General features: G+C 54.6%; 1 pseudogene; it reads left to right on the top strand.

Moving 5' to 3' along the window:
• Positions 1–746: 746 nt before the first annotated feature.
• Positions 747–4,841, top strand: LOC128267603 (toll-like receptor Tollo; annotated as a pseudogene).
• Positions 4,842–10,307: the final 5,466 nt, after the last annotated feature.

Below are 10,307 nucleotides of genomic sequence, written 5' to 3'. Positions count from 1 at the left end.
ACAGGATACACCTCCGTTCTTGCTCAGTGCCTCAGTTAAAGTTCGTGGAATTGTGTAGACGCCAACCCAAAGGCAGCCACTCTGCGTGTGTGTGTCGTTGAAAGTGTCGCTGCCCGGATTCCGGGAAGAAGGAATCGAATTTTGTTCCCTCCAGCAGCAGGGGGTCCGTGATAATCGGGCCGAGGGAGTGAAATAATGAAAAAAGCGTGTCGTACGTTGAAAAAGTGATGCGATTGCCCGGGAGTTACGTGTGGAAAAGTTGAAGGAAAATCCTTCTGTGTCGTCGGCCGTGGGAAAAGCGAAAGCCTCGTCGGCCATGATGCCGCTTGCGCTGTCTCAGCAACCACCACAGCAACGAAGACGCCAAGCAGCAGCAGCAGCCGCAGCCTACTGTTGGTGTCCCGCTCGGAAAAACGCGTCCTCCGAGTGAGGTGTGTCCTCGGCACCCTGCGGAAAATCCCCCGTTTTCTTTTCGGTACACTTTTCGTTTTCCCGCTTCCACCCGCCCTGTGGCCCTCTTCTAGTGATCCGTTGAGTCGTGCGAAAATTGTGTTTGGAAGTCGCGTACGCCGGCGTTCGGTGGTGTGCGTGAGCGAAATTCGTTGTTCTATGTACGCCTTCCCGCCGTCGCCTACTAAAGTGTAACTTACCGCGTGTGCGTGTGTGTGTAGAGAATCCCCGGAAGTTGGAGATAAGAAGATAACGAGTCGCGGCAGTCAATTGAAGCAAATCCAATCACCACACACATGGAGTTCTCGAGAATGTCCTTGCTGGCGGTGGTGCTGGTCCTGGCCGCGTTGGTGTCGGTCGGTCGTGCCCGGTCGGGTCTGATGAGCCGGGTGGACGTGGCACCGCGTGGCTGCAAGTGGCAGCGGGTGCTGAACGAAGCGCCCTCTGACGGCGAGGGCAAGAAGGGCAAGGTCAGCGTGACGACGGTCCTTTCCTGCAAGCTGAAGACGATCGGCGGCACGGACACGCTGATGCGCAACTTGACCGCGGACCAGATCGAGCGGATCGACGCCCTGAAGCTGGAGTGCAGCGACATCCTGTTCTTCGAGAGTTCGCTCGAGGCGAACCAGCACTCGGGAGCGTTCCTCGGCACCCTGAAGCGGCTGCAGGACCTCAAGATCGAGTACTGCAAGATTAAGTACGTGCCTTCGATGGTGCTATCGACGTTGCGCGACCTCCAGTCGCTGTCGCTGCGCACCCACAACACCGACTGGTCCGCGATGAACATGGAGTTCCACCCGGAGAGCTTCCGCGGGTTGACCGAGCTGAAGCGGCTCGATCTGGCCGACAACAACATCTGGTCGCTGCCGACGGACGTGTTCTGTCCGCTGTTCACGCTGCGGTACCTCAACCTCACGCGCAACCGGCTGACGGACGTGTCGCAGCTCGGGTTCTCCGACTGGGGCAACGGGCCCACGGCCCCCGGGAAGGCCTGCAACACCGTGCTGGAGGTTCTCGATCTGTCCCACAACGATCTCCTGTCCCTGCCGGACAACGGGCTGTCCTCGCTTCGGTCGCTCAGTGTGCTGATGCTTCAGGACAACCTCCTGACGGCCCTAGCCGACCGGTCCTTCGTTGGGCTCGGATCGCTGAAGGTCCTCAACATGTCCAGCAACAAGCTGGTGGCTTTGCCGCCCGAGACGTTTCAGTCGACTCGGGAACTGCGCGAGATCTACCTTCAGAACAACTCCCTGTCCGTGTTGGCCCCAGGTCTGCTGGAGGGACTGGACTGGCTCGAGATCCTGGACCTGTCCCACAACGAGCTCACGTCCGAGTGGATCAACCGGGACACGTTCGCCGGGCTGAAGCGGCTCGTGGTGCTCGAGATTAGCCACAACGCGCTGACCAAGATCGATCGGCACGTGTTCCGGGAGCTGTACAGTCTGCAGATTCTCAATCTGGGTGCGAATCGGATCGAGTCGATCGCAGACAACGCGTTCAGCGACCTGAAGAACCTGGTCGCCCTGACGCTGTCCCACAATCGGTTGAAGCGCATCGAACAGCACCACTTTTCGAGCTGTACGTGCTGAACCAGCTGTACGTCGCGTCGAACGTCATCGAGTCAATCCACGGCCGGGCGCTCGAGAATCTGACCAACCTGAACGACCTCAACCTCAATGACAACCGGCTGAAGGAGATCCCGGAGGGGTTGGGTAAGCTGCGGTTCCTGAAATCGCTCGACGTGGGCAAGAACCACATCAGCACGGTGAACAACGCGTCGTTCGAGGGCCTCGAGCAGCTGCTTGGCCTCCGGTTGGTCGAGAACCGGATCACCAACATTTCGCGGGATGCCTTCGTGACCCTTTCGTCCCTACACGTGCTCAATCTCGCCTCGAACCAGATCCGGCACATTGACCAGTCGGCGTTCAGCTCGAATCCGACTCTGCGTGCCATCCGGCTGGATGCGAACGAGCTGGAGGACATTAGCGGAGTGTTTACGTCACTCCCGGCGCTGGTGTTCCTGAACGTGTCGGACAACCAGATCCGCATCTTCGACTACTCGCACTTCCCGACGTCGCTCGAGTGGCTCGATATGCACCAGAACAACATCAGCGAGCTGGGCAACTATTACGACCTGAACAATCTGCAGATCAAGATGCTGGACGTGTCGTTCAACCGGCTGACGGCGGTCGACGCCAAATCGATCCCGGACAGCATCGAGACGCTGTTCCTCAACAACAACATGCTGGAGACGGTGGCCGCCGGTACGTTCCTCAGCAAGCGCAATCTCGAGAAGGTGGTCCTGTACGGGAACTACATCCGCAAACTGGAGATTGGCGCCCTGGCATTGACCCGTGTCGGTGATGACCGGGAGGTGCCGCTGTTCTATCTGAGCGACAATCCGATTCACTGCGACTGCACGATGGAGTGGCTGCAGGGGATCAACAAGCTGGCCCACCTGCGGCAGCACCCGCGCGTCATGGATCTGGACACGGTCATGTGTACGATGGAGCACGAGCGGGGTGCCAGCATTCGGCCGCTGATGGACCTGAATGCGAACGACTTCCTGTGCCGGTACGAGACGCACTGTTTCGCCACCTGTCACTGTTGCGACTTTGACGCGTGCGACTGCAAGATGACGTGTCCGGAGCGGTGCAGCTGCTACCACGACCACACGTGGAAGACCAACATCGTGGACTGTGGGGCGGCCGATTACACCGAGGTACCGGAGCACATCCCGATGGACGCGTCCACCATCTATCTGGATGGAACGAACTGCAGCAGCTCGGGAGCCATCAATTTATTGGCAAGAAGAAGCTGGAAGTCCTTTACCTGAACGGGAGCAACATCCGGAACGTGCACAACCGCACGTTTAGCGGGTACCGAGTCTGCGGGTTCTCCACCTGGAGAGCAACTTCCTGCCGGAACTGCGGGGCTACGAGTTCGATCAGTTGACCAACCTGAACGAGCTATACCTGGACGGGAACGCGATCGGGTTCGTTGGGGAGCGCACGTTCGAGAGTCTGCGCTTCCTGGAGGTGGTCGATCTGAGTGGCAACCGGATCAGCGAGTTCCGGCCGTGGCAGGCGTTTGCGGCGGCCCGTGAAACCGGCTCCTTGACGCGGGTTTCGCTCGGTGGGGCTCGGTGGCGCTGTGACTGCGAGTCGCTCCGTCGGCTGCAGCGCTGGATCCGTGAGGTCACCGGCGATTTCGACCTGAGCCGTATGGTATGCACCGACAGCCGGGTGGTGGCCGATGCACTCGGGAGCTGTGAGAACCGCCTGGACTACGAGGTTGCTGGGGGTGTCGGAGTTGGCGTTGGTGTCGGAGACGAAGATGGAGCCCCGCCGACCGTGCACCGGACAGTGCTGATGGGTCACGGACTGATCGGGGGAGGGTACGTGCCACTGTTGGCCGCCGTCGTCGTTGCCATCATCGGCACGGCCCTCATCGTGGCGTTGGCCTGCGTGTTCCGGCAGGACGTCCGGCTGTGGGCTCACGCCCGGTACGGGGTGCGTCTCGTGAAGGACCCGATCATCGTGGCGAGTAAGGAGGACACGGACAAACTGTACGACAGCTACGTGGTGTACAGTGTCCACGACAACGAGTTCGTTGGGCGGCTTCTCGGCGCCGAACTGCAGCTCTACGGGTACTCCGTGTGTCTCCACCACCGCGACGTCCACCCGGGCGCATTCCTGGCCGACTCGCTCCAGAGCGCGGCAGACGCAGCCCGCAAGGTGATCCTGGTGGTGTCGATGAACTTCCTGCAGAACGAGTGGTCCCAACCGCAGTTCCGGGTTGCGCTCCAGTCCGTCATCGAGAATGTGCGGCCGGCTTATCGGCGGCACAAGATTGTGATCGTGCTGACGGCTCCGGTCGAGATTGTCGCTCTCGATCCGATCATGAACCTGCTGATCCGCACTTGCACCGTGGCGTGTTGGGGGGAGCGCAAGTTCTGGGACAAGCTGCGGTACGCGCTGCCGGACGTCAGCAAGGACCGGACGCCGAAGAAGCTGGGTGACATCACGCGCAGCCCCAACCTGCGCTACACGCCCGCCCCGACGTCGCTCGATCAGTGGTGCAAGATCCAGAGTCCCTCGCTGGGGGGCTGCCAGGGTGACGCGGCGGCCATGATGCCGGGCGGAGGCGGTGGTCCCGGGCACATCATCGCACCGGCCCCGCCCGGGTCGGTGGCCATCCCGCAGAGCACACCGTCGCAGAGCACCTGCAACACGGAGGACGAATCGTCGTCCGCGTCATCGCAGCACTACGAAGCCCCGATGAGTCAGCACTACAACATGAGCCGCTCCAGTGCCTCACTCGGGCACGTGTACTCCACGATACCCGAGACGCCCCAGATGGGTCGCAACGGCAGAGCTTATTTCGTGTAATGCGGAGGACGAATCCCCTCGAGGGATAGAGAGAGTCGGAGATGGGACGGTGTTTAGTCTAGGCAATTCCCAATTCTCCCACAAGAACCGCACACACACCCGAGTTGACCCGGGACCCGGGGTCGGTGTGTGTGTGTGGAGACTGCTGTAAATAGGACTTCGTCCAACAACAAACAGATGAACAAGTTACTAAACGCACTAAGTTAGGCTTGCCGATAAGTTACACACAGACCCCCTAATTATATATGGTATATATATCTTCATAGTCAGAAGAAGCGAGTTGTTGAGACCACAGCGGGTGTCCACTGAGATGGCACACAGGAACGGCAGCAGTCAATTTTGTTGATTTTAAGTTTCTCGACTTAGGGCTTAGATATGAGGTGAAGACACGAGGCACAAGTCGCAGGATGAGCTCTACTGTTGCCTGGGGGGTCACAACACTTCTCGGTAGTTAGTGTCGATCGATCGTGATCCTGTTTGATCCTGGGCTGGGGCCGTCGCCCTCGTGTATGTTATTCCGTTCCACGCCTCAACTAGCTCTCATTTGCCAAATAGTTTTCCACACGTGAGGAGATCCCGATTTTCATTTGTCTAGTAGGCTTAAGGAACTTCGAAAAGGACAGTAACGACACGACACGATGCGCATTAGAACGTGTATGACCTATGACTTAAATATGATCGTGATACTAGTTTTTATGTACGGCCTTCTCACCATCACCCACCCAATCCTTGTCGCGCTGGGGGTCCGTCCCTATCACCCCGACTCGTGGGGTGTGTGTTTGGCGGGCGGGTTAGTGGGCGATCGATCAATTTGCCCAAAATTATTCTTAATTGGATTGGATTGAGGAAGCTTCGGAGCGCGCGGAAATTAATGCGATACCCAATAGAAGAACCACCCCCCAATAGGGAACTCGGAAACCGAAATCGAATCGAAGAGGTGGAGAAGGCCTCACGCACCTCGCGATAATCACAGGTAGACCCACCCGGAGGGAAAATTATTGGACCCTTCTGCTGTCGATGTTGAAGGAGAGATACAGCGGGAAAAAAACCGACCGACCGAAATCCGGTGAAGGAAATGCTAACAAGCGCTCGCGCGCGCGCCCGCTCGCCCCTCACGTATCACGCGTAATTGTGTATCGTCTCTCTCTGTTGATCCGTTCCATAATTGTACTCTTATTGCGTCATTACGGTGGCCCCAAACAAACACCCGCAGATGAGATAGGGCGAGCTCTTGACGCGAAGAAGCAGAAGCAGTAAGCACAGAAACTCACTAAAAGTTGTTCCTCACGTTAATGTTGAGATGTTGGTGCCATTTTGGAGGAAAGAGAGAGAAGAGAAGCCACTAGATAGATAGAAAGAGAGAAATCAAGAAGAGAACCACAACCGACCAAGAATCGAAAGGTAGTAACAAAACAAGCGAAAAAACCACATTGGTAAAGAACTTTAAAACGGAAGCAAAAGAAGATGCACAACACAAACACAACAAAAATCATCACAGACCACCACATACTCCAATAGAAATAGAGAAAAACGAGCAGAAGCAAATCAAACGATGCGTTCGCACATTAAAAACCCCACAGAGAGAGCGAAAGAGAGACAAAGGCACACTTATTGTAGTAAATTAACCAGTTACCACACACACTCCTCCGAAAAGAAGCCTCGAAAACTGACACAAAACAAATAGAAAACTATCTAAACGAGAAAGAACGAGAGACAGATAAGAAGCTAAGAAGATAACGAACAGAACAAACTGAGTAAAACTGAAAAGAAAAACCGGCAGACAAGAGACAGGGCAACTAGTAAACTCGCTCCAATTTGTACATTTCGACTAGAAGATAGTAATTTATTACAAAACAGGGCAACGCGAGCGCACGCGTTGAGAGCGAAACGAGCGAACGCCGTGCGCGCGGAAAGCAGTAAAAAAAAGCCCGAGCAAACTCCCATCGTAAAGCTCCGGCTGGGTGAGCAGGTCTAAAGTGTACAACAACAAACACAAAACAGTAAAGAAAAGCGCGAAAATCTAAAGTCACCTCCCACGTTTGGGAGGGATTGACCGAAAGAGCGAAAGAGAGCGAGAAAGAAGCAGAACTAGAACAAGCGGAAGAATGAAATGAGAAAGAGATGTGAAAAAAGGAAGCGAACCGAATGAAATACAATTTTGAATTCACGAAAAATGAAACATAATTTCAGTGTTTGACTTTGGGTTTTTGCTCCCTGCCCCCGAGTGTCCGTTCCACGATTGTTGTGTCCGCCCTTTTGGTGGTGGGGTCTTCGAAATGAAGCAGCCCGCGCCGTCCCCGTGCACTGTTCCCCGGTGTCATCCAGAGAGTGATCGTTTCCGTGGTTAGACAGAGAGAGACTCTGGGGGTAGTTATCTTTCTGCCTTGGAGCCACTCGCGGGGGCCACAGGGAACGGAATCGAAAGACGATCGCATCCTCTCTCTGCTGCGTGGTCGTGCCCTGGTCATCATCATCATCGCCGTCATCATCATCGTGGTCCGCGGGGACCCGTAAATTATCGGGCCCGCGTGTGGTGGCGTAGAGGGAGGGCGTCGAATGTTTTGTTTACTTGCCCTCTGTCCATCACCGCCGCCCAAAGGATGTCCAGACGGACGGACGGACGGAAGAGAGCGTCCCCGGAGTTTCGTGGGCGACGTGGGCTCCACAGGATGATTGGCGTGCGCAGCCCATGGGCTCTCCGCGGGCCGCGCTAGTTTCGTAAATTATCGAGATTTATTCCATCCGCACCCCGTTCCTCCCTCTGCTGCTCCGGAGGCTTCCAGTTGGTGGCGGCGGCGGCGACCACGAGGATGCCTTTATTTAACCAACAACACCGACACCGGCGAGAGGTCTCCGGAGGGTTTCATCTTTCGATCTCCCGTTGGCCAGTGGCTTCGGCGCGCGGTAACGATGTGCCTGACCTTCTCGTGAGTTTTGACCGGCGGGTGGCCTAGCAGAAGGTGCATTGGAAGGCAGGAAGGTCCAGCGAAAGGTGGCCACCCCATTTTTGTGGGTGAGAATTATGTTTCCCCCTGATTCCCGGTGTGTGTGCGTTTGTGGAATGCATATAGCGCACGAAGCGTATTCAAAGGGAAGGGCAACGCGGATCGGGGAGAAGTTTATTGCGTGATGAAGAAAATGCTCGAAAGAAACCCGTAACTACAGTGAAGGATATGAACACTAATTGAAAAAGCAGGAGAAGTAAAAAGTTTCCAAGAAGAAGGAAAGCGGTGCAAGAAATTACCAAAGAACATTGAAAAGAAACGATTAGAACTATTTACGAAAACAAGGACACTGTAGAAGTGTAAAACGATAGTATAAGAGTAAAAGTAGCCAACAAACAGTTGCAAAATTAACAGAAAACGGAGTAAAGAAGTAGAGAAAACAAGTTGAAAGCAGCAAAAGAGAAATGAGCATACCAGAAAAGAAAGCTCAACTCAAAAGCGCCTTTGAACCATCCAAACACTGTGCCAAAGGTGTTGGGGGGCATTATCAAAATGAACCGCAACAGGCTGAATGGGGCCATAGAATATCGCGAACCTTTGGTGGCTCGTGTTGGGTGTTTGCGGAATTTCAAGCAACATTATCAAAACAACGCTCCCGCTTCGGTTCGCTTCGGGGTGTGTATTGATTCGTTAGTGCGATTCGTTCAAGTGTGTGGCCCAAAGTAAGCTCGGGGCCAACAGAAAAAAACGGGAACACATCAGCTTTATGCACGGCCCATCACCAGGAGGCGCACCACCAGCACTTTCGGACGAGGTTAACAGTTCAGCAACTCCCAAAAACTCGGGCTCTCGGACTCCGAAAGTGGACCACAATCGAAATGAAATCGAAAAACCGGCGACGCCTCGCCTCGTCCGCCTCGAAATAACAAACCCTCCGCTGGTCCGCGAGGGGCGGGTGGTGGTCTCGAGGGGCCAGTGGCCGCCGGGGGGTTTGAAATCACGGCCCCATTCGCCGTGGCTCGTTCTTTATGATTATGATCGTTTCTGATCGTGAAATTGATGTTTACTCGTTGATGATGCTGATGAGTAAGAATAACATAACATCAGTTTATGCTCGCTATCTGTCCGCCTGTCGGGCGGCCAGGCAGCCGGCCTCTAGCCACCAGCACGGTCATTGTCGGCTTCGCTGGGACCGGTTTTCGGCTGTTTTTACCCTCCGTTCAGCGAGGCTGGGCTTTATGCTCGAGACGACGCAACATCGGCGCGGTGTCAGTCTCTAATGCACTTACCGGACGCCGAAGATCGCTCGGCCGGTCTTCGCGGCTTCTGCTTCGTTTCCGTCTGCTTCTCGATCTTTTCGGCTCCACTCGCCGAACAAAGTCTTTGGGGCGGTGGGGGGCGAGGGTCGTAGAAAGGCTTTGGGAGAGTTGCACCTTTTACGCCCCATTAGCATCTTTCCCCCCGTTTTCGGTTTATGGACTCGGGCGGCCGCTTTCTTCGGCGTCGTCGTCGGATGGGAAGAGAATGAACGTCGTTGATCCGATCGACCGAGCTTTTCGAAGGCCGTCCCGTTTCCCGGGCTCCCCACTCCCGGCCAGCCGGCAAGCCGGGGGAATCCGGGTCTCGTTTTTCGGTTTTTCGGAGGGAAATCTGTTTGCAATAAATCAACCACAGCACACCCGCTCCGCGCGCCGTTTCTTCTCAGTCGGAGAGGCCGGGGCCGCAAAAGCAAAAGCATAAAAGCCTGCCTGCCTGCCGTAACTCACAAATTAATTTTTGACAAATCATTTCCCACCGGCCACCCTGGTTCCGGCGGTGGTTCCACGGGGCGCGCGCGCGCCCTCCTCAGATCTTACGCAGCGCGCACTTCCATTTCTCTTACGTGTGTGTGTGCGTGGAGCGTTATTAAGAGTATGTGAACCGAAAGAGACCCCTTTTGCGCGTGGTGGTCGGTGCCGCGAGAAGTTGTCTTGTGGAAGCATAAAAAAGCATAAAGGGAGTAGAAGCATATGAAACAAAAAACAACCTCCAAACGCTACGCGATCGGAAACTAAAAACAAAACACGAAACATTACGAGAAAAGGAAGATAAAAACAGTGAAACACAAAGCGGAGGATAGCGGTGAATGCAACCCAAAGAGAATGCTAATAGGATGAGCATATTTTAACGATTTAGTCACAGGTATTTATGGCTTTTCGCTTTTGCTTTCCATTTGCTGCTACGCTAACTGTTTTCTTTTCTGTTCTATTTACCATACGTTGCGGATTTGTTGGTTGCCTTTCGTCTATTTTGTGAACCGAACTACCAGGTTTGGTTATTTTTGTTGTTAGCATACAAGAAGTGTCTCGGCATTTTATTAAATTAAAGGAAACTACTATCGAAGGAAAGTTTCATACATTTGAAGGCAAATCAAAATTAACTTGACCAAGAATACGCTGTGGTTAATATGCTTGGTATTGGAATAAATTTGCCAAAACTTTGAGGTTAACTGACGAGGTTGGAAGAATTTAAAAAAGGGTCA

Source organism: Anopheles cruzii, chromosome 2 (assembly GCF_943734635.1).
Source record: "Anopheles cruzii chromosome 2, idAnoCruzAS_RS32_06, whole genome shotgun sequence".
Lineage (NCBI taxonomy): Eukaryota > Metazoa > Arthropoda > Insecta > Diptera > Culicidae > Anopheles > Anopheles cruzii.
Note: the sequence above shows the minus strand (reverse complement) of the source record. Positions and strands in the feature narration are given on the sequence as shown.